Genomic DNA, 25,233 nt, shown 5'->3' on the forward strand with positions numbered 1-25,233 from the left:
GGTTCTACTCTCATCTCTGTTACTCTCGTATGCTCGATTACCTTAGCTCTTGCTCCTTCTCTCTCCCGCCACGGGGTCGATCATTAATTTGTAACGAACCGGTGCCGCCTGTTATTATCCTATGGTTACGTGATCACGTGATTACACGCACACGCAACGATGCGGATTTCGTTCGTCTGTTCTCTTGATTATCGAAACATTACCGAGGCGATCGGTAAGTATTTTCTTCAAAATCATGAATTTTTGAAATATCGTTTAGGAATCGATGGCGTCGATCGCCAACGAAATGTTCTCCGATATTCCTCTACTTGCATCTACGGCAGGAGAGTATCAATGAAGAACCAGCGCGGGCAACGATTGACGAATTCGATTGGCGTGAAAACAGGGCTCGGGTCGTGCCACGAGACTATCGATTGGCTCTTCCTGGAAGACAGGGGCTGCCGTGTAATCCGACTGCCGTCTTGAAACGGAATTATTTTGACATCGGTTTCGATCGTCTACCCTCCTCCGGATATCGTCCGCTTCGTATACGTCTCGCTCACTGTCTATTCAAGAAACCATTCGATAGAAACTCACACTCGCTCGACGATACCGTCCCAATTGATACATGTATTCGTACAGCAATGCTTCAATTTTTGGCAAAAATTCTTCGGTTAAATATTTTCAACTTTTCTTTGAATTATCAGTCATCGTATCGTACGTTTGTACAATTCCTTCTTCAATATCCATTTCAACCACTGTCTACTTGATTGTGATTACTTAAACGTGTCGCGCAGCGTAGCTACTTTTGACTTCTAGAATAAAAATTTCTTTTGTGAACGGGGATATCGAAGTAAACGGGTCGAAGCGAAGTGGCGAGGAATCGGGGCGACGAATCGGCTTAGAACGTCTAAAAATGACAGTGGCTGTTAAGCAATGTTTGCGATACTAGTAACGAAATGTTGTCCCGTGTATCGTGCTACATGTCTGGGTAATTAAGTGCTGACCCAACGGTAATTCCATTATCGCTGCCATCGTTGTCCAGGGTAGCTGAGAAATCCGATTAGCCGTGGACGACTCGACGTCGGTGCTTTAAGCGTCCACATCACGGTGCAGCAACTGATGCATCCTGAACTCTGTTGAATTTATAAGATTTATAACGTTTGCACCGAGTCACTTTCGTCGAATACGTAATTCTGTTGGGACGATTTAAACGAGGCAGAAAGCAATTGATAAATCAAAACAGAGTCGGAATAGAGTGATCGTTGTTAACTGAGTTAATTCATTCCATTCAATTAATTTTCAATAAAAACATGTATATGTGATAGAACATTCGCTCGTTCCAATTAAGGGAGAAATTTTATGATACCATTTTCCAATTTCCATTTGGTATTCGACGCGTTACTCTTCGAACTATTAAATCAATTGTTCAGAAACCTCCATTGTCGGATCGTTTCAATTGCTTTTTCAATAACATGCACATTTAACACGAAATAATTCACCGTATAGCTAGATGCCTTCCGAGAAATAGGGCTGCGTGCAATCCGCGGTCGACACTAGAACGTTTAATTGCAATAATTACCATAATTATGAAGTTCCTAGCATGCCGTTATAGGGGACCGCGCATTTGGTCACAGTTATGCGTCCCGTCACGACACAACAGCTATTCGCCGCTGCCGTTTTCGTTTCGTGTCATCAAGGCGGCTCGCGTGAAACCTCGAATTGATAAACGAGAAGATAGGATCGTCGATCTATAATAGCAGAAGTAGAAGTGTTTAATCGGCACGTCGCGTTTAAACCGTCGTTTTAACAATTTTCTGTTCAGCATATTGTTTAATAAATAGAACATTTTGATAAGAATAAACAGAAAAATTTTATCGAAATAAGAAATAAAGCCTTCAGAGAAAAGAAACATTGTCTGGTCGATGCAAAACCTTCTGTATTGCAAAACAAACTCACCCCTTCGTCGACAAAACTCCGTTCGAAACAGAATTGTTCGCGTTTATTTTGAATCGTTCGAATTCAGCAGCCGAGGAAACAAGTTTGAAAAGTTTCTTAAAAAACTTCGTTTTCAACGTGTAACTTTAATACTTTTCTCAAGATAAGATTTCTGATTTTATGGTTACGAACAATCCTATCTTTCCCTTTGCAGTAACAATAATATCTAAATAGAAATAAGATATCAGTTCAATTTACGACAAATAAATCAGTGAAAGAAAAATGACGAAACGTCTGGTACGTAACCTGGAACGTAAAACTCACCCCATAAACTATACTTGCACACGCATATTCGTAGCTCGTTTCGACGTCTCACGGATAATTACGACGTGGTAACTCGAACGGGTTAGCAGCTCTTTAAGGGATAGATTTCGAAACTGGTTTCGCATTATGCGCTATTTTCACCCTGAGGCGTTTCTGGAAGTTCAATCGTGTTCTTATTTTCTCCGACGAAGGGGTGAACAAGGCCGATCAATTTCAATGGCTCTGTTAACTCTGAATAACCGTTGTTCGTAACTAATATTCTTTATCCCTTCGTAATTTCAAATTGTATTTTTATTTAAGAAGGTACAAATAATTCTGCAGCTCCCTGTACACTTCAGTGCAACGTAGGTTTCCTTTATTTAAGGGTAAGGGTAGATATCGTAACTTCCAACCACTTCTTTCTTTCTTTTTTTTAGCAAAAACCTAACACAGACCTTTCTGTCTTGCATTCAAAGAGCTTGAGTATTTTCTTTACAATTTCTCTTAATCCCAGAAAACTTTGGCTCGACTGTACATAGAAGAAATTCTAACCGCGAACGTAAGCGCGATTTTGACGATCAGCAACAGAGTCGCACATCTGGCAACTAGTTACCAATCTATTCCTGTGCAAGCTTCAACGCGGCGACTAGGATCGCATACCGAGCCGTCACAATGCAAACGGTGCATACACACGTGGATTTCAAGTGCACGTACACGGTCTGTGGAAATTTGAAATCATTTCTAATACAGTAATTGCTACGAGCGGGGGAACTGGCACAAATTCAGATTGCGTTCGTCAGTAGTCCGTCTCTTGTCCACAGCCAGCTGATTTGTTCGTTTTGTTTTTCATCTTTCGTCCTCGTTTTATAATACCGTGGAATACTCGCAATGCACGATATCATTACGAAAGTATCGAAGAATTTCAAACTAATTCATTCATCCGAGAATACAGCTCTTCGTTAATCAATGAATTCTCTTGTTACATCGTTTGTTCAAGTGATTATTTAAAATGTTTCACGTTCGAATCGAAGAAAATCCTTTGTAAGCTGTCGCTCACCTCTCATTTTTTCACTATAGTGTACGAAGTCTAAGAAACACGACTTGGCTAGAGTCGCACACCAGTCTCGACGGTGTAATTATGCCGCGCAGTGATTGGCGTAGTTCGTGGAACAGAGGGTGGAAACGTGGCCAAGCACGAGGGTGGCGGTAGTAGTGGGAAAAGTGCGAGAGAGAAAAAGAGAGGTACAAGGTATGTAGTTGTGTAGAGGTAGGTTTTTAGCTCGAATTCATTAGAAGTAAAAATCGATAGGCGACGCTCTCGCTGCCTCCGCCGGCAACGTTTCGCTTGGTAAAAAGAATGTAAGAGCGTTGCCACCCCTTCTTCCCAACCTATCCCTCTCTATCTCTCTCAGACCCCACTTTCGTATACTCGCAGTTTTCACTCTGTTGTTTTCTATCTTTCTCTGGAAGCCACCCTCACACCCCGGCGATCCTCTTTTTTTCGCATGCTTGTGGCTATTCAAGCTACTTCTGCAAGGTGATACTCGGTGCTCGGAAAGGAAAAATCAGAAACAACGAAATTTTATTCCTACGTTCATTTATAGATTCTTCGTTTTTCTTATCGTTATAGGAATATAGGAAAATTCAAATTTTCTAAGATCGTGCGCTTCTTTTTTTAAACAACCTGTACAGTAAATTATTATAAACGATATTCAAGGGGCAGCATAATTCAAATTAATTTTATTATTGCAAGCGAATCAACTTTCGAATCTCTCGCCTTATTTCAACAACGTTTTTCATTCTGCCTCGAGAAGGTCAAAGTTTAATGCAAAGTTTCTTTTCCATAAAAAATCTTTGATATCCCCTTTGGTAACGTGTACGCGTGGGCACATTAAAAATACATGCGACGTTAAAGAGAGAAATTATTCATCAATAGCAGCGCATTCCATATTAATAGCCCCGAAACGGGCTACGCGACGGGTGTATCGTTTAGCATCGCTAAACGCCTTTACTACAACGAAGAACGATTATATCTTTCGTAACTTCTGGATGCGAAGCCAAGACTTGACAGTTATGCAAAGTACATCAAGTTTAGCCTTGGTGTCAGAGGATATCGATCGATCACGATCGAGCGCCTCGATCTTTGACGTTGTTGCCATGGGTGATCGATCTCTTGGACGTCTCTCCTTGTCCCTCTTTCTTCGATTCCCGAATTCTCTGTTTCTCTTGATCGTTTTCATGCCATTGTTTTTCTGGGTCACCCTATAAACATGGTAGCGGGTGCACGAAAAATGGAAGGGAGGAAAGACGATAGGGGGACGACTGCGGTGAAGAAGTAGCGAGAGAACCGCGGGGCCGAACGGGCGGGGGAGTGAGCCAAATTAACGATAACCACTTCGGCTTGGTCATTAGGGAAAAACTTTCTTTCCACTGGCGCCAACCAATCCGACCCTAAGGATCCCAAGACCTGAGAGAATTTTCAATCGAATCGCAATCCTCAAAACGCTTTCGCCCTCGTTTCCGCGTAACGAGGCCGCCGTCGACTCTCCGCCTTCTTCTCGTCCTCCGCAACTGCTACTGCTTCCAAATCTTTTGTCCATTGTTTCTTCCCCGAAATACGCAATTTCAATTCCGCTTGAATGGAAACGCAGCAGGTTTAGAAATAAGTATTTTGATTTATGTATATCATGAATTTTTAAACATTGATATTCTTATCATTTTTGCAAGTAAAATAAAATTTTGTCGTATTATGAGAAACATTGAAAGCTTAAATGACGCCGAAGAATAAAAGAAAAATACTTCCCTCGTTCATCATTTTTCGCTTCAATGTCCTTTTTTGATGAACCCACATCGGTTTCATTTGCGTCTTTCTTCCCCTTAATTACAGTCCCCCGAGAATGGGGCGGCAATGGGTGAGAAACAGTGGTGGCTCTTAACGTTCGTCGATCGAAGAAGGAAACGCGCGAATGAAGCAAATAGGCGTAAAAGAGGAGAAGAAGGACAGTTGATATTTTTCTATATTCTATATTCAACATGTCTAATTTTACCGATCGAGAATAACACGAGGAGTATAAGGGTGGCAAACAATCGGGAGGGGAAGAGACGGAGAGGATTGTGGAAGTATCGGCGGGGATAATTAAACGGAATGGAAAGGAGAGGAAAAATCACATCGAAAGAATGAGAGAGAAAGAATTCCGGGTAAAGCGGCGCCAGATAAGACTTGATATTTGATCGTGAGCCCACCCTTGCTTTCCTCTGACTCAACCAACACCCCCACCCTTCCTTTACGATCGATCACTCCCCTTCCCGATCCCTCTCTCCTTTACACGACCAACTATCAGGGACAAATCTGTTGACACTACTGGCCAGAACCTTGTTTCCGATTTCCGTAAAATCGTTGATCGTTTTAGCGAAGATCCACAATGTCCTTGTTACTCTGAACGCGATTCTACCGACGTCAGACGCTTGATTATCGCCCATCTTTCTCGCGTATGTAGTTTCCTTAGCCTTGATATTATTACATATTTTACCGAAGGCTGCAATCAATATGTCCTTCCTTCAGCAATTTCAATTGTCATCGGGACTGATGCTTATCTACTGTTGACCACTTTGTTCCAATTCGACTTACACAAACCATTCTGCACTCAATTTATATGTTGGACTTTTATTTTCGATCAAATAATTAAACATCAAACTCAGACTTCTAAATTGTTTCTAAAAATTGATGAAACAAAGGGTTGAAGTATCTGTTCCGTTTCGCAAAGAAAATCAAGATGGTTCACGGATCGAGACGATCGAGGAGGATGAATCTGATCGAGAAGGCAGCCTTCTGGCTAACATAGTCAGTCCCACGGAGTTTTCTCGAAGATGTTAGGTGTTGCGGATGCAAGGTGGCCGCGGGGCAGCCTGAAAGAAATTTCCATGCCGTGGCGGCGAATCGATTAGACGCCGGTCAACTTCGACCCTGTCGAACCGCAGACTCGATATTCCGTATGCCTCCCCCTCCCTCCTTTTCTCTCTCGCTGTTCGTTCGGTCTTTGTTACTCACGGGACCTCGGTTCGAGCGTATAATTATCAGAGGCACGCGAACCCGGAGACCCTCCTCGAGAGACGGGTAGAAGTTCTCTTTCTTCAGCTCATAACCGATCCGTTTCACCTTCTCTTTCTTCACTCTGTACTGGCCATCGGATCGGTTCGCTAATACTAGGAAGAAACCTAGACTTACCGCGAGCTTCGCTAGGTTCCTACACGGACTCGACCCCGTGCTGGAGGAGCCACGGTGCCCCATTACCATACGATTTTCATGTTAGCGCCTCCGGGCCCCCAAAGCTGCACGACCGCGCATTATACTTAACCTAACCCAAGCAGCGCGACTCACGTGTACACACACGAGACTCGGTACGTGCATGCTCCCTCGTGCCCATTCTCTTATATACCTGTGTTTTACCACTCGAGGCGACGTTCGCGTAGGTGTAGGTGTGGCAGGACCATGGAATCCCGACGTAGGTAATTGTACAATGCTGTAAACGGTTTACTTCTGAACACTGGCGTAGGAACACGGCCGGTTTCTTCCTGACGGACCAAACCCTCGAGAATCTTAGTCGGAGGTGTACTTTCGGGAGGGTATCGTGACATAGTACTTTGGTACTATTTTAATTTAAAGTTTACTTTAGAGAAAAATTAACCCTCCGATGTGAGTTTTGCAAAAAATGTTGGAATTATTATAGTAACTGTGATCTAAATATAAAAAAATTTTAATTTCAAAATATGTTTATTGCTTTGTGACAATTTTTACATTCACCCAAGTGTGAATAATCGCGGAAATGCACTGATTAATTTTTTTCCTTATATATTTCTAAGATCTAAGATCGTTGGATAAGGGTATTTCGGATAAATTGTTACGGGAATATTCTGATGTCCAGATATATTATCTTTGTAATCCCCTGAAAACGAAGATACAGAATCGTAAAGGGGTGGACATTGGGAAGTTCCGTGTCTAGAATCCGTAAAAGTCGTATCGTACGCTTGCATGGTGCAAAACTATAAACGGCGATCGTAAGAGCATACGGAGCTGTCATTACTAGGTAATTATTTCCCCATAAAGCAGAAATAACAGAGGCGCGCTGAGTACTGCCGTCAACCTTCAATTAAAAAATTTTAACTTTCCACGTGGCATGATTGCTCTTGATAACAACCACTTCATATACTCATTTCGATTATCATGCCGAAGTTAAAGGAGAATGCTACTTGTTTTTTAAGAAGATCCATCATTTTTTAATCTCTTAGTTTGATAAATGATTTCCTAGTCCAATTACAAGGCTTCTTGAACAGAGTGAAATTTCTAACATCACTTGGAACGTAATAAAATGTGTTGGGAGCAATAGATATTTGGGCTATCGAAATGCAATTATACTTCCAACGGCTCATTTATTGAAGACAGTTCGATTTGGGAAAAAACGGATTCGTCGCGGGGGAGTACGTAATCCACGGGGACTTTTTCTTACCGAGAAGTGGCCGTGTTATACCAACGAGCCTGCGACACACGAAGCTGCAAATGTCGCATTGTGGACCAGCCAATAAAGTCGCTCGTTCGCCCACGCGACTTTGCTGGACCGTCTCGCGGCTAAGGAAGAGAAAAGACCGATCCGCGACCGAAAGACAGAGACGGTAGAAACTTAGAACGGACTATTGGAAACGCGCCTTGTCGTAAATGCCTTGACTTCGCGTCGTTTCTTTCTGTTTCCTCTTTTTTTTTTTTTTTTTTCTTCTTTCACCGAAGTGTTTCTTTACTCAAAGTCGCAAACGTTTTCAACATACGGTCGAATAAAAAGATATATTTATACAATTTTGCATTTAATGCACACAGTACTTTATGCTGATCAAGAAAATACAGCCCCCCTCCACCGTGCATAAGATTTTTACGAGGGGGTAGTTTACCTGGACGTGTGTTCCGTGTTGCTGAACCGGCCAGTAAAACGTATATCTTCGGCTCGAATCGTATTTTTATCAATCGAACGCTGAGAAGTTGTAAATAACGATAACATCGTTTTGTTTGTCCATAGATTAGAAAAGTTTTTCTCAAGTATAACTGTTTGAACTGTAAAGTATCCGGGGATTTGACATTTAATTAAAAAATTTATAAATTAAAAATTACTTTGAATTTATAACAATTATTTAACAAATTGCAGTTCGCGGAACAGTAGAATAGAAAATCACGTTTGAACGCTGCTTTCACCCAACTAAATGGTCACCTTCAGCGCGTGCAATTACCACAAGAATCGTAACCGTTGATTAATTTGTACTATCGTTCGCGCTCTACTTTTCCTTCTTATGTCACGTATCCGTTCGGCACAAGAGGAAGAGGAAGAACATTCTTACATGCAATTTACAATTTAAAAACTCTAATATATAAAATCAGCATGTATTTAACTCTCGTTTACTCGAACCTTAGGCGTTCTCCCTCATCGTCGATAAATATCCGGACGTTTCCATCGATGTACTATATCCACGTATCTTAATAGTAGGAAGCATTTCGACAGATAAACCAGACGATAACGAATCGATGCTGGAAGAAAAATCTTTAACTACCTCGATCGGCATGATTTTGATCTCGCGGGAAGGGCATAGCGCGAAACAACGCAACTTGTTAGACGATTTGTCGGCTCGTAGTAAGAAAAATCGATGAATAATCAATTCTCCGATCGAATGCTCGACGATAGTAATAAACGTCGATCGCGTGATCGACGAAATGTTCTTCGCGAAACGGCCGATCGTTCGAAGAGACGCGATGCGCAAAGGTTTCTTCATCGATTCTTTTTACGGTGTTAACGAAGTTCCATCAGGGGACACTGTGGTTCATATTTATCACCCACCTACCAATCAGCATTTATTTCCTGTCAGAACGGGGATACTTTTGCACATTTCATTCAACACGCAGTGGGAAATGATTTTTCTGTAAAATTTGTTGCAAAAAGTACAGATTTCAATGTTCCAATAAAAAATCTCCTCCGCGTTGAATGAAATTTCCGAAAGTACCCTCGCTCTGATCGGAAATAAATGTTGATTTGTAGCCGGGTTATAAATATGAAACAAAGTATAGTAATAATTGTCGTGTGTACGAGCGATCAATTGATCGTTCTCCGTGTGTCTCTGTGGATTTTGCAGAGGGTCCGATTCGCCGGGCGTGCATCTCGTCCGCGAGGGCTTCCCTCTGGACATCGTCAGACCTCCCGTTAAATCGGCATTTACTCGATCGTAGGTGACGAGTATGGAAACTCGTGGGTGACGTTGACAATAATTGTACGGTCGTACGCGCGACGCGAACATGCTTGAATCTCATGGCGAAACGACGATCGGTCTGGCCCGCGTCGTGGAAACGACGTGCACGCGTACCGTTCCCGTCACATTCGTGGGTGACAATAACGATTTTACCGTGTTTACAGTGCTGCTCGAAGATTCGTCGCGATCGCTGTACTTTAACGTCGTTTTATTCGCGCGATTTCACCTGGCGATGGTCGCGATAGATCGCCGGTTTGATGATGAAGCGGACCGGACCTGCGATCCGATCGAATCGAGCGGAGGAAGATTTTATTGGGGTAATTGAAGAACTTTTAGATCGGTAACATTTATTCCGAGAGCTTGACGTCACTTTACGATTCACTGTTGGAGCAATAAGAAAATGAAACGTTGTTTGAAAGTTTGATTCCAAAGATTCGCTGTAGTAAATGTATTTAGCTTCATCGCTCAACACCTATGATCAAAGAAAACTATTCATATCGTTCCAACGTATTCAGAACCCTAAAGATTTATTCGTACGGATCAGCGAGCAAAATCTCGTATCGCTAAAACTTATTCCGGCACGCGCGATTTGGACGAGTGGAAGTAAAAAACGATGCAAATCAGAAGAAGAGGGCTCGAGTGATTCAGTCGCGTGTCCTCGACGATGGATCGCGCAAGGATGATATTCGAGGGTGAGGAATGTTATTTAAATTCACCGCATGAAGATTAGAATTAGAATCGCCGATTTCTGGACACGTGCCTATGCATCGATGATCACCTAGTCCCGAACGAAGGAAGAGAGGAACGTCTGAGACGGGAGCTGAGAAAAATATTCAAATTTCTCTGAACCGGAGACACGAGCCGGAAGTGGCGCGCGCCCGCTTTGTGGCCTCCCAATCTATTTGCATGATGCGACGGATACGGCACCGTCGCAGCCTCCCTAGATTATAATTAAAATCAGGAACATCGACACGAGACTGGAACGTGTGCCCGGAATTCATTTCCATCCTTAAATCGGTCGTAAGGGCAATTTAGATGCAATGAACGATGAACGATGTGCTCGATAATAACTTTCAAACTAATCTAATGAATTAATCTAAATTTGTTGGATAATCAGAAAAAAATGTGCAGTTGTTTGATTTGATTATTTTATTTTATTTTATTTTGATTACAGATGGAAACGTTAGTGCGAGACATTAAGGCGATCTTCGATGCTTAAATGGAAGGTTTCCAGGACGGATTAAACAATCTGCAACGCAAGGTAATTGAAAATCTTTAATATTCATAAACCAAAATTAATTGCATGCTCTATTTCAAAGTTGTATTATACTGCACCTTGAGAACAAAAACACAGTCTATTTTCAAAGGTTGTTCTATATTCGTGTTCAGATAAAATGTACGTTATAATGTGAAAGGATGAATTTGAATAATCGTTGCATGATCGAACGGATTCGAAACGGCAGCAAATCGAAAGCTGTTTAAAAGTGCAACAACCGTTACGCGTATCAGAAAAATCGAACGCCCCGTCTAAACACGCTTCTCAACAAAGAATGCCATAAGATTTTCATCCGCGCCACCACCTTTCCGTATGCAAATTTAGCCCTAGATCCGTAACAGCACGCGAGCGGACGATGGCTTAGATTCAAATTCAAATTTCCCACTGCGGGCCAACGTTTTTGCATCGTTCATTTCCACGTGAAGCGTGCACTTGTTACCCCTTTCAGGGGTACGAACAGTAGAAAAGGGATACCTGACGGACGTGGACGGAAAGGAAAGGGTTTTTTTTTCACTTCATTAACGACGAAGAAGCAGTGATTAATGCGTTCGATAATAATCTTCGAATTCAGAAAACCGTGATTTCGTTCAACAAAATTTAACCCTCGGATGACGGATTATGGATTCATTTTTTAAAATTTACACTGTTCCTTTAAAAGTTATTTTACCAGCATATTTGACTCTTTATCCTAAAGTTAAATGTATACGTTTTGTAAGTTTGGATCGCGATTGTATCAGGCTTCTCTTTCACAATATTTTTAACATCAAATTTAAAAAAATATATAACGACTTCTGCTCGCTCATAGGAAGAGATTTCAGCTGGCGTTCGTTAATACCCCCGAACGCACCCCTAAGTGTATCTCAGAATCCTCGTTTCCATTGCTTGCTCGATATAACGAGAAAAATGTCGGTTGGTATTAGTATGCATTCTAGTGAGAGTCAAGCCAAACTGTATCTGTGTTTCATCCGAAATTCCCACACCTATAGCATCGCCCTTAATTCCCTGCATTGTCCCCGGCTGATCCAGACAGATAGACGAAGCGAGAAGGAGCGAGCAGATACACGTAGAGTTGTCACTTCAGTTTCGTCCAGGTACGGCAAAGAGAATGAATGTGCCCGAGTCGGTTCGTGAGATCTGCGATTTTCGAGGTGAATAGGTGTCGGGGATCTGAAAAGCGAAGGGGCTGCTTCCCTTCTGAGACAATAATAGAAACAGTGCTACCACCCTTGGCACGACCCAAATACCTTAAAATACATGATACACGATGAGCCTCTGCTCTATTTCTTTCTCCAACCCTCGGTATTTCCCCTCTTCATTCGCCGATGTTTCCTCCTCTTTCTATCTTTTCTTCGTTTCGATGATACAATTAAAGTACGTTGCGGTATTTAAAGGCCAACTCGCCCCTCTACCTCGGTCCCTTTCTTTCGTCGCTGTTCGTTTGTTGTTCGATTTATGTACCACCGAACGAAAGGGGTGAAGGTAAAGAGAAAATCTGGGCCAGAGTGCTGGCCCGGGTGCTTCTACCTGTTTCGTTGGGTCTCGGTATTCTCTCGCTGTTTCACTCTGATCCTGACTGATCGCCCAATCGACCGGCCTCTTTATTCCACCGGCATAACCGAATCTTCATCACCCTTCGATTCATCGAATGGGACGTTCGAACGGCTTCCACATAGATTCTTTGATTTGTGGGATCGGTTAGTCGTTGCCTCATGCCGCATAATTCCGTTTGATTATGGTGAATGCGCCGCACGGAATTGGGATCGAGTGGGCCGGAAGTCGTCTCTCTTTATTTCGTCCCTCATCTATTGCTTATTCGATGAATTGATGATTTTTGTCTCTTGTAACGGGGACCGAGTCGATGTAACAATTTTCTATTTTAACGCAAGGAGGTTTATTTAAAAATAGATTGTAAAATTATATTTATTCTTGATTATATACGAAATTTTTGTTACTTATTCTTGGTCAGAGAAAGCAGAAATGTTATTACGTTCGTTATTTCTAACGCGCCTTTGAAATCCTCGTTCCAGAACGTAGCTCGTGGGAACCTGCGTAAACAAATCGAAGCACGGTACATTTTTCGCTACATTCCTCCATAATTCATTTTCGCTCTTCGTTCGCTCGTTCTCTTTTCATTCTTTCACCGCTGCACAGCCAAGTCGCGTTTATTCATTCGAATTCCAGGCTGTTCGCGATTCTTGACAAGCGACGCGATCCGCGTCTCCGACGTACGTTTTCCAGGCTAAATCGAATTCTATACATAAGTCATAAGAGGATATATTACACTTGTATCGATCGACTCGTTGTATCGAATACTTACTTAATAGATCGATCGGTGAAAGATTGCGAGGAATTTCATCGAAATTTATCTGGTTATACCATCGTTGCAAAATAATCGACAAGAATGAAAAGAAAAAGAATTCTCTAACCCAAGTCCCTGTAATAAATCCTTACGTTAACTGCATATCATTTTCCGCGCACGCAAACAAACGATGATCTACGATCACGCATCGATAACTTTTTCCCATCGTGCCATCGCTATGATCGTCGATTCAAGTTCAAGTATATTCTACAGAAACGAACGAGCGATTCTTTTCGATCGTTAATGCCAGCATTATGCCACGAAAGCAGTCTTACCTATAGATTCTTCAAAATTAATGAACCGCGAGTTTAGAGGCTATTCACGAACCAGGCTATCTTACAGCCCATCTTGTTGGGACTTCGGCAAAACGACGAGTAGTGTTTGAGAAAATAAATAATAATTTCATTTAGACGGTTACAATACTATTTTCTGGTAGATATTTATCTAAACTGTCAATTATAAAAACATTTAACCCTTTCACTGCTGAGTACTCTAGGCTTCAATGTTCTGTATGTACGAAATAAGAATTAAATGAATGACACTTATTACAGCGTACATAGCAGGTCAGAGGGTCAATTAATTGTAAGTTTGATTGAAAAAAATGTTCGAAGAATCTTCGAACACGTTAGATGAGTATCGTTTAAACGATCGTAGGATGTGGAAGGTTTCTCGTGGTGCACGGAAGTCGGGCAATTTTTCTAGGTGTAGCTTCCTGTCTGACGTCACGATTAGCCTGATTATAATTACAACAAAGAGAATCAGGTTAACCACGAGGAAATGAGAAACACGCGGAGAGAAAGAGACGTAGATAGGTGTGTGCGGAGAGAAGGAACGAGATGACGAACGAGGAATGCGCGAGAAGAGAGAAGGGGAGACACGCATTAACGGTGTAGCGAACGACGTCCGAGCTGACAAGCGAGATAATTAGGCGGGACGAGACAGGACGTGCGCATTAATTAATTAGCCCAATCTAAGTCCACTTCGCTTATTTTGCGCGCCCGTACACACGAACTGGACACGACCTCAAAACCTATCCGCGCCGATTTCATGAGACACGGAACAAGAATCAGCTCGCTGCACGCACGCTTTTCAACCGATTCTGTACGATGACAGCGGTCTATTAATTCGCAGGAGTTAAAGAACTACGAAATTCCCGGTGCATTCGTTTCTGATTTCATCGGCATTCATCAACTTTCATTTTCGTTCCTTAATTCGCGCCGGATGTCTCGTTTCTTTTTATTTTTTCCTTTTGGTTCATCCTCGTCGCTTCACCCTCGTGTTCTTCCTTTTATCCCTTTCTCAGTTTGCTTCTTTGTAGGCGTAACTATGCGAATCGTTCTTTATTTCTTGAACGCGATTCGAAGTGTTTGAATGTGGACATTCTAGCTGAACTGGTTTTTGAACTGTTTCCTTTTCGTCGGAGAATGTATCAGCAAAAAATGGCACGAGTTCGAAAGATAACGTATGGATTTCGATAGGTAATTAATTTAACGAGCGTTGGAATTCTGATTGATACACTCTTTACGTTTCCAATTTTCTGATTAATTATTTTTTTCGTTACCATTTCTTCTTCCACTCAAGTCCTGCGATTTCATAAAATTCGAAGAAATTTGATTTGGATGATTTTAATAAATTTTTAATTTTTAGAACAGAAAATGAGACTTTTAATGGTGAATGCAAAGTTCTGTAGTAGAATTTCTTGAAAAATTAATTTAACGGTGTATCGTCTATTTGTTTCTTGAAATATTCGAGCACTACGTTGATTTCACACTCCATAAATCTTCCATCTTTACTAGAATTCAAGGAAATATCGATTTCACCGTGATTCCCGAATAATTATGACACAAGTCCCCGCATGCGTGCCAATTACCAACACCTTGTGAGCACCGTGTTGCATCGTGTTAAGAGTCGTATAGTACTGGACAAACAATCAAGGGACGAAGGAAACTGGTCTCTGGCCGATTTCGAGAAGTCCTGCCTTTCAGTCCCCTTGAAAAATAATTAATTTATGCTAACGAATGAGAAGCGTAACGGCTGGCGCTCTTAAATTCGCACCATTGAGTGGCCAAGTGTCCGTAAGTCCCTCCGCTAAGCGTCTATCTCCCTTTTCCTCTCCGCCTTTCTCTTCCCTGTTTCCTCTCGCTCGACTGGTTTCCGTCGAACTGTTCGAAACTGGTTGCAGCCCGAGAGCCCTCGCAGCTTCCCTCCGGGAAACGAAGAAGAGGGATGCAAGCAACGAGGACCAGCCGTCCTCCTTTAGGATCCTTTATCTTCATAATTAATTTCATTGGCGCGAATTAAACCGTATTCCTTCGGTCGCGCTCGATTCTTTCAAAAGCTTACACTGCAACGTTTCAAATAGCTTAAGCTCGAAGCTTGAAACGGAAACTTGTAGACAACTGTGATCATTCGCAATCGGATTACTTAAAATCACATTCCATAGAATGATTTAATATCAATTATTTTCATTAAAAATATAGACGTCAGCCTTTTGAGAATAACTCGTTCCGTTTCATTTAACCCGTCAACCGAGTACCAAAAACCGTTCCTTCACTTTCAAAGAATTGATCAACCGGATACGCGCAATTAATCAGACGCGGGTCTTTGAAAAATCGCTTAAGCATCGTTCAAGAACCAGTACTAAGAATGAAAAAAAAAAAAAGAAGTTTTGAAAGGATCTGTACCGGCAACAATGCCTCTACACCGGTAACAGTTTCGAATATTTTAAGGGGTTTCTAGAAGAACGAGCTCGCTGCATTTGTCGTCGTTCTCTCTCGTCGGCCATTTTCGCCTAATCTCTCTTCTCGAGAAAATTAAGCAGAATTCAGATGCAGCCGTTCGAACATAACTCGGTAACAATGCACTGGTGAGGGTAAAATCTAGCCTATGTAACTGTTCGTCCTTTTCGTTCCTCGCCCCAACACCCTCGGACCTGAAAGAAATCTCATCTAACCACCCTCTCTTACCTGTATAACTTTGCGTTATGAAAGGAATATTTTCAGTTCAGTATCTTTCCTTCATTCGTGAACAGCAAAATCTTATTACAATTTCATTTCGCACGATGTATTATGTGCATAAAGAATCATATAATTTGTAACAAAGAAATACAGTTCTTATTGTAACAACATTCAAAAACGGCTGCCAGTAATTAAAGATCTACTAATGAAATAATTTGCTAATAAAGACTAAATTATTATGTTGTATGTAAAAGATGAGCTAACCACTCAAAATTACTTGATCCTCCTTGGACACGAAATTTTCACTGTGAATCTAAGATGAACGGTTGACAAGTATAGGTGGGTGAGCACGATGAGAATTTTATAACGAATAAAATTTTAAGCGTCTTATAAAACCCGTAAGTGCGCGGTAGCAGTCTGTAATATAGCTCGTATATCCGTTGCCTATGTCTCGACTTGGGTACATAAAGTCTCTCCCTGTTTCTCTTGCTCTTTCCTTACTCCTACACTTTCAACCCCCTTTTTCATTTTCTTTCGAATTTTCATACATTACGACGCGTCCCTTGATTCTCGTAAAGGTTTAGAAATTTATTCGTACCCCTATTTAATTTCACATATTGAGTGATTGTATTTCTGTTGACTTAATTGATTAACTTACGTATTAAACGTATTTTTATATAAAATTCTTGTTTCAAAATTTTACTGCTCATAATATTGATTTTTAATATTAATGAATTTTAATTCATTTGGTAAGAAATATTATACAAACGTAGCCCTAACGTTGGATTTCCTTTTGATTAGAATTATTCAAAGTTCTGTAGCAAATATCTAATAGAATAATTATTACTAATTTACTAATTAACACAGAAATTTGGTATACCAAAATTACTTGTTTCCATAGAGAATTAAAGTTGTATCAAACGCTATAGCGTAAAATGATAACACCTGGAAACATGGTTTAATCCATCGAGCGTAATTACAAATAAATGAAAAAAAAAAAAGATTGAGAGGAAAGAATGAAAGAGTATGAGAGAAAGAAAGAAAGAGAGAGAGATCAGAGGAAGCACGGTATAATGGCATAAACCGGTCAACGAGTCAACATCACGCGGCTGCAACCGTGGGTGAGATGTGGATTATAAATCAAAACATTCGGACATTTGAGAAAATCAAAGACTGATGAATTTAACAATAAACTGAAAGAATTTTGTTCCTATATTTCAAACCACTTGGTATTTACAATAAAATAGAATAGCGTATATTTTCATTGTGCAATGTTTAATTAAAATGAAATAGAAAATTATTTTATGGAAAGGTTCTAAACAAATAAAATAACAATACTTTAATTTTTCTAGATTAACAAAATATTATTTACATACAAAATTAAGTATTACTTTCTGTCATAATTAACTTCAATCTTTTCTCTGCACAAATCTTTTCAGTCTCAACTTCGCCAATGCTGCGGGAATGCAGTTCTTTCAAATTGCATCCTTAATTTTCCGCTCGTTTCTCAAACGCTAATACAAGTTCATTCATGAAGTTTCCCATCAGTTTCACCTAACTGCACAATAATAATCAAAGAATAGAAGGAAAAGCATCTAAGACTTAAGCTTGTAACAGCACAGTAACACAACCGACCCAGAGTAGTGGCCGAGCAAACGCTATAATTACACTGTGTAGGAATCGGTATTGCATCGAGTAAACTTACGTTCTCAGGTCAATTTCATTCCGCATTACCATAAATTATTAAATCCGTGACAAGAATTACGCTATTCCAGCGTGCACGACATATGCCCGTTAAGTGCTAATATGACACAGTACCCTTAGGGCCTAGCTCTTCGCCCTTTGCTACGTCGCGACCAATTAGACTGAAATTAAGGAGATTATGTACTTGTGCCTCGCGTGTAAGAACGACTTAACAATATTTAGAAACACCGGTCCAACCTCTAATTGGCTGACCGGTTCTACGTTAAAAAGCAGCAACTTTTCGAAAAGAATGCGAAGGAGTTTGCGTTAGTCGTTTCTCACCTTAAGAAAGTGTCTACGTGCAAATAAGCCTCGTGTCTTTGTTTGTTTAAAATATTGCAGTTTGCATGTTCATTATTAGCGAATTCGTGATAATGAATGAACAGGTTAATTAGAGACCGTGAAAATGTCTCCAAAATTCAATTAGAGGGTTAAACCACTTTGGATAGTCCTAAAACTAATTTTGAGAATTTATTTCTAAGTGGTAAAAACAATTTTTCAATAGTACATATATCAGTTATACATATAACAAAATGAGGACAATTCGAAGAATCTTGTTATTATATTCGACATCGAACAGAAAGGTAGAAAAGTTATAGAAAATTGAAGAAACTTTTATCCAATGTAAAATCGTGATCAGCGTATAAACATTGATTGGTTATTTTCTGAACAACTGTTATTAAAAGCTTGCAGTATGAATTCCACTCATCAGAAAGAGGAAGGTCCGAGTGAGAAATTGACAGAAAAAAGAGCTGTTCGTCAAATGAAATGTATAATGTACACAATCTTATTAATCTTGTACCGTGACTCACCGTGACACGTGTGTATATGTGTAAGCGTGTGTATGCGCATAGCTGCCAACGAAGAAAAGCTCATGTCAGTGAATCGGTGCGAGTCGTACGGTCAATCCAGTCGATATCTCGGATGAAGATCGACGAACGAGCTTCGACGGCGAGTGTAATTAATTACCGAATGAGCAGGGGCCCAGGGATACCACCCGGAGGGAACCAGTCAGCATATACTCGTCATAATTCCCAGAAAACTCCCTTCAACCTTCCTCCTCGATGAGTTTGAACTTTCGATCCCGATACTTGACACTTCCCAGCTCTCTCGTCACGCTCCTAAATGCTAACCTATATCGCACGCGCTTCAATTTTATTAATGATGTATTAAAACCTTGACGTACGTTATGTCCAAAACAGAAATGCTCGATGAGAAATTGAAAGGACCGGCGAGAAACTTGGAGAATATTTTAAACAGATTCGATAATGATCCGTTGAACCATCAGTGGTAGATTGAAAATTAATTAGTAAACTTTCAATTATTATCGGTGATATAATAATTATTAAATGGGGGCGTCCCTTCGATATTTCTAAAAATAACGAAGATCATTAAAATGATCGAATGTACGCCCTGTACATGCTGACACGCTAACTGTTCCGTTGGCGATATTGCGACCGTGAAACAGAAAATATATCTCGTTTGAACGCGTTGTACAGCGAGCATGGAACGCCTGCCACGAAATAATAGAAAGGAAGGAGACACTAGAAACGATACGAAATTCAGATGCTGGTTTATGCGGCGCATACGTGTAAAATCTACCGTTGGACGCTAAGGCTGCCGGCCGGTGGTATTATAAAACTGCCTTATGGCCCGATAAATTCCGATCAGCCTACTGGAATCCCCCAAAGACCGGGTTCACAAAATCTTGGCTCGTTGGGGGCCAACCACCCCCGTCGGACGCTACCGCATTGTATCTTGCCGCATAGTTTATCCGTCATAATTCTAACAAAACCTGGTGGCTCCGGCAGGAAACAGCGAATGGTGGCAACGAAACAGAGAGAAAGATGGATCGAACGACGCGGGACGTCGTCCTCTATGCGGAGGGTTAATGTATGGAAATGAATTCTAGGCTCGGAATGACCGGTGTCATCTGGCTCTTCGCGCCATGATTTTTCGTCGGACTAGTAAATCTGTTTCGTCGCTGCATGAAATCATCCCCTGTTCGAGATGATGCACCCTTGTTTCGAGCAAACACGCGTCCTTCAACATTGCTTTCTCTACTCCTGGTGCATGCCCTCGTTCGGCTGTGTTTCTCTTCTCCTACCTTTTTTCACCGTGGAGGCCTCTCCACCGTAGGAATTTTTCGGCGTCGAATACCTGGAAAAGTCCATTCAAAGCGGGACGATTCCCTTTGTGTCCCCCAACGGTCGCCTTTAAGAACGACTGTGACTCTGTGGTGGCTGCAGTCGTGCTTGGATTGCGAGGATTATTCGTTGAAATTATTTCGAAGATCTGGTGAGAAGATCTTGCTATCTCTTCTCCTCCCTTTTCATTCACTGTTCACCTTCTTCAAAATATTTCTTTAAAAAACTCTGTATAAATTTTCGTTTAACCCTGTACCGATGTTCTAATTACATCCATCGTTTGAACATCTGAATAAAAGAAAATAAGGATCTCGTTTGAGAATCAGGCGAATGCCTTCAGAAAGTTACGAGGTCTTCCCAAGCACCATGGTTTGTTAAAACGTAAAATTAGTCGTTCCAGTTGATCCCATGGGTACACAAACCTATCACCCATCGGAATTCAATACCCAAGGTACTTTAGAGCCTTGGCAAATAAAGACCAGGCATCAGAAGTGCACGCTTCGAAACGTTTTTCGTCCTTCTTCAAATAAAATGTTTTACCCAAATGACTATCGCTTATCGACTCTCGCCCCCCCTCGCCGTTGGAACAGCACCGAAAACGCTTTTACAACCGCGGAGACCGATAAAAGGGACCATCGTGTTCACGGATTATCGCGAGAACAAACTCTGTGTAGGAGCATTAAAAGCATATTCGGAGAGTGGCGAGCATCCACGCCTCTAATTATTTCTTCACCCGTTATCACTCGGTGCAGATCTTTTTAACGATTTCGGCCGAAGGCAATTCGCACCGCGAAAGCCAAGCCCAATCTTGGTGGCGCGATCTCGTTCCCCTGAGGAGAAGGCGAAACCACGGGAGATCCGTGGGGTACCAAGGAAACGACTCTCGCCGGCGGTCTTGTCACGGTGAAAGTGACACGCCTTGTTTATACACCTGGGTGCACGGTGTATGAACAGTTCATAATAATGCCGGCTTCACACGAGCGAACGGTCGTCCTGCACGCTTACACGACCGGACCGTTTCCTCTTCTCGTCTACCTGGATCGTGCGTTTTGAAGGATGAACTTTGAACTTTAAACGATCAGATCTGACGAACTGAGACGGAGAGAAGAAAAAGGGGAAGAGAAACGGTGAACGTGTCCGGCTACGTGATCCCGGGTACCAGAGACCTGGGACCCGGAGATTTTAGACAGGAAAATATAAAAGTACGAAAACAAGAACGCGGAGAATCATCGTGGACGAGCAGAGCGAGAAAGGTTCTTTACAGGCCGGTTGGTAGCACCGACAAGACAGCCGACATCCCCGCCCTTTTGCCGGCCAAATTTGTAACGTGCTCGGCAAACCGGAAAGGAGAGATCTTCTTCTTCTTTCATCTACTCTGTAAGATATGACACGGCCGGTTAAGTGGTATGTAGACAGCAAAGAACACAAAGTTTACATTGATAAGCTTTCACGTTAAACCTGATAACGTGTAATGGATAAGACAGCGAAACATCTTCCTTTCTTATTTCTTTCATTTGTTCAGAATGGACGGGATTAAAATTCCATCGAGGTTTACCGATAATTTTTCAAACTAGAACACGGAATTTTTCAGTACTAAGAAGCTTCTTAATACCGATAGATTCTTAAATATCTTTAGAAGAAAAATCGCTTGGTGACGGAAGTCATTAGAAGACGTCTGACGCGTCTAACGTTATATGGAAACTAAGTACTTAGTTATTAAATTATAGGTTTGCGAGTACCCTTGGACGAGGCTATGAAATCATCATAGACTCATAATGCTGATGCGCAGAATAAAATTCTCGCGTTTGCTGTCAAATCATTTTTCGCGGTTATTTGCAACATTTTATAACACAATTTTCGACGGATTTATCGCTTTCGAATCAAAGAATTTACTGAGAGGCGTGAAAAAAAGATAGTCCGAAGTTTCCCTGTAATAATGTTTGATCGGTCTATCGATTCTTTGTAGTACATCAAGGCAATGCATGCGCTAGATTCCCGGGAGAATTAGCTTCAATCTAAACGAGCCGTGCTACAAACGCGGCCTAATCACTACATGGATATTAGCTAATCCCGACCAATTAGATGTAATGGTTGGATTAAGACGGGTCGCACGCATACTAAAATTGAATATTATATAATCCCTGTCAGTGCTACGCTTGTGTTTCTCACGTACGAGTCGCAAACATGGACATCATTAACTTGTCCAGCTCTACCTATTATCATCGTAAGGAAAATCAGACTAACGATCCTTTGAAACGATTTTTTTGTACATTTTCTTGTTCAAATTTAATTAGATTAAATTATTAGATACTTGGAATTAATTTTTTTAGAGGGAAGGAAAATTTGGTTACATTCGAAGGGATTACCAGAAGGGTAATGTGGGACCCACTAAACCTATTCCTCCGTATCCACGGATAACTTTCGGAGCCGGTACCGCGTTTGCATTACTTCGAGTCCGTGATATGTGCGCCTATATCTACCGCTACTTAGGGTTAGGTTTTCCCACTCTCAAGGGTGCTCTCAGGCCGCCCTCTAAGGTGCCCTCAGCCCACTGTTTAAGGGGCCCTTAGACCGCCGTTATTGTTACATATACTTAAAACTGGATGCAGAGTTATTTGCATACCTCGTGCATGGTAAAGTATAACGACCTGATCATCCCGAATTGATAACGATACAATAGAAAATAATTCTGAATAATAATTATAGACTGACAGTACAATTTTACGAGGTGACAGATAACACATAGCATTAACGCATCCCTGACTAATTACAGTCATAAAAATACCTTCCTGTAATGATGGTCTACGTTGAATAGATATCGCACAGATCAATGGTAACAATGAAATTTTATTGAAAGATTGAATATTTTGAGAATGTTTTTAACGATGAACATAAAATCGACGTATCGATGGGAACCGAAGGACATACGTTCTCGAAACCGTGACATACCTTCTCGATAATTTTGTGCCTTAGCTGGTTAAGCTTCTAATTCGAGAAGGAAGATAAAGAAAGTTTCGTGGGATGCCACGAGACATCTGTGTTTGTAGTGGAACGTCTGCCCGTCAAGCAGACCACTCGGAATAGTACTGGGCAAACGACACTAAGGGTGTTATTATCGACTATTTACCATATCTTACGTTCTCAACGATAACGATAATCTCGAACGAGCATGTCGAGAACGCAGCGGAAGGCGGCTTTTAGTGGTTCGATGATCGCTGTCGTGAACATTATAGACACAAAATTATCGAATGATCTAGTGTTGTGATTCCTGGTTTTACATATCCTTTGAAATAACGCTTTTACCCCTTACTATCCATAATGGATTGATCTTCTAATATCTCGAGATTCCTTTAATTAATTTGACAATTTTGAAGTAACCGAATCCTTCGAAAACATTAGCTTTCCAATTGATTTATCGCGAGGAAATGATCCTCCTTCGCGGCTGGAGAGAAGAGAAGTGGTATCAGAATTTCCAGCAAGTTGGAATTCTTCGAAATTGAGTCACTAACCGACAGGAAAAAGAGATCTATCCTTCCGTGGATGGTTTGTCGGCGGTCGAGCGACAAGCGTTCCCCAAACACAGAGGGACAAGGCCAACACCCCGGGGGTGGAAGGCAACAAGTGACCACAAGCTAGACACACACAGCCATCAACCTTGTTCCTGTTCTATTGCCCTCTCTGTCTTTTAGTTTCTGGTTCGTGGTCGTCGACCAGCCGGTCGTTCGTCTACGACAATCGATATATCGACCGTCCGCGGAAAGGCAACGTTACATCGTACACGCGTTAGGGTTATAAACGAGCGAGGGCAACGTGCGTTCGTACGTGTGTGTGCGCGCATGTCCCACGAAGAAGGGAGAAGAACGCGTGGATCGGTATCTTACGTTGGTTGCGGTAGGCCACGGACATCCGTTCATCCGTCTTTCGTGCCCTTCAAAAGCCTACCAATACCCGATGGTTTAGTCTGTTCCGGAAATCGTGTAGGTACTTTCTATCTGATCTATCAACAAGCGCAAACAAAAGATATCGTGGTTCCTTCCGGTACTTCGTCAAGATCCCTGTGGAGGTCTGTCTGTCTCTCTAAACGCTTGTAGATGGAAATGTCTGATCGTTAAATTGAGACTGATTACAAAACGCGAACTAATTTTAATAGTACATACAGCAGATGGTGGATGATACAAGATCGAAAAGAAAAATTTTCTATAGATTTCATTTTATTTCTGTTCTGTTAGTAACAATATGATTGAGGGTTACCTTTTATTCCACCATAGGGGTAATTTACCACAGTGTAACAGCTTTCATATTGTAATAAAAATACAATGTTGCAAATCAACCGGACACATGGTAGAAAACAGAATATACAATTATTGCATAAAAGAAACGTTTTCAAGCAGCTATTAAACACGCTAATGGGTCAGTGATGATATGGGGCTGTATGACAGCTGGTGGAGTTGGAACTCCGGTGTTTATTGATGGAATGATCCAACGCATTCTACCAAGCTTGTTAATAAAAAGGTGTTGTACAATGTTTCAAAGACTTTACCACATCCACCGCAAAGCTCTAATTTAAACCCCATTAAAGACGATTGTTGCAACAACTGAAATGTTTGAATAAAATATTTTTAAACTTACCTTATTAATTATGCCAATAATAATGTTTCTTTATTAAATTTAATATATCAGTGATTTAGAATCATACACTTTACAAAACAGTTTTCATTTTTCTGCGTTAGTGTACAAAGAATATTAATCTACTATAGCTCCATACAAATGATCAAGGAAAACATGATAATATAATAATCCCTCGAAGCTCTGAACAATAATTTACTTCGAAGAAAAATTGCTACTTAAACGAAAGTCACATCAGTATCACTCGATGTCGCGCCGATAACATCGAGGCGGTGAATAAAGTCAACGAACTATGTCAGCCCGACGGCAAATATCGCCAATCACGGGAATCCCGTTTTCGTCTATAAACGAGACGAATATTTTTCTACATAACTGTCGATCATTAACACGTAGAAGATCATGATCCCGTGGAAATTGAACGGAAGCTCATTAGTACGCGATAGGAAGTGGTCGAGCGGTGACCAAAGGAAAACACCAAACCACTGTTATTTCTTTCGGGTTTTACACGCCGGCGTCCCGACGTGGCAATGTTTTAACGTATTGATCCGTTGGGGGTTTAGTTGAACCATAGTAAAAGTGGCGGGGGTAGTTGCCACGATAGAGAAAAGGAACGGCTAACGGGGGGTG

The 25,233-nt window shown here is 41.3% G+C and overlaps 1 protein-coding gene across 7 annotated transcripts in view; it reads left to right on the top strand.

Moving 5' to 3' along the window:
• Nucleotides 1-25,233, top strand: part of zfh2 (Zn finger homeodomain 2) — a 234,291-nt gene that overhangs the window by 63,764 nt on the left and 145,294 nt on the right. For all 7 annotated transcript variants that reach the window (XM_034320178.2, XM_034320179.2, XM_034320177.2 and 4 more), the window contains one exon: nt 10,673-10,759. The gene's annotated coding sequence lies outside the window, so the exon portion shown is untranslated. The remainder of the gene's footprint in view (nt 1-10,672; nt 10,760-25,233) is intronic.

The sequence above is a fragment of the Osmia lignaria genome, chromosome 13 (genome assembly GCF_051020975.1).
Source record: "Osmia lignaria lignaria isolate PbOS001 chromosome 13, iyOsmLign1, whole genome shotgun sequence".
NCBI classification, from domain to species: domain Eukaryota; kingdom Metazoa; phylum Arthropoda; class Insecta; order Hymenoptera; family Megachilidae; genus Osmia; species Osmia lignaria.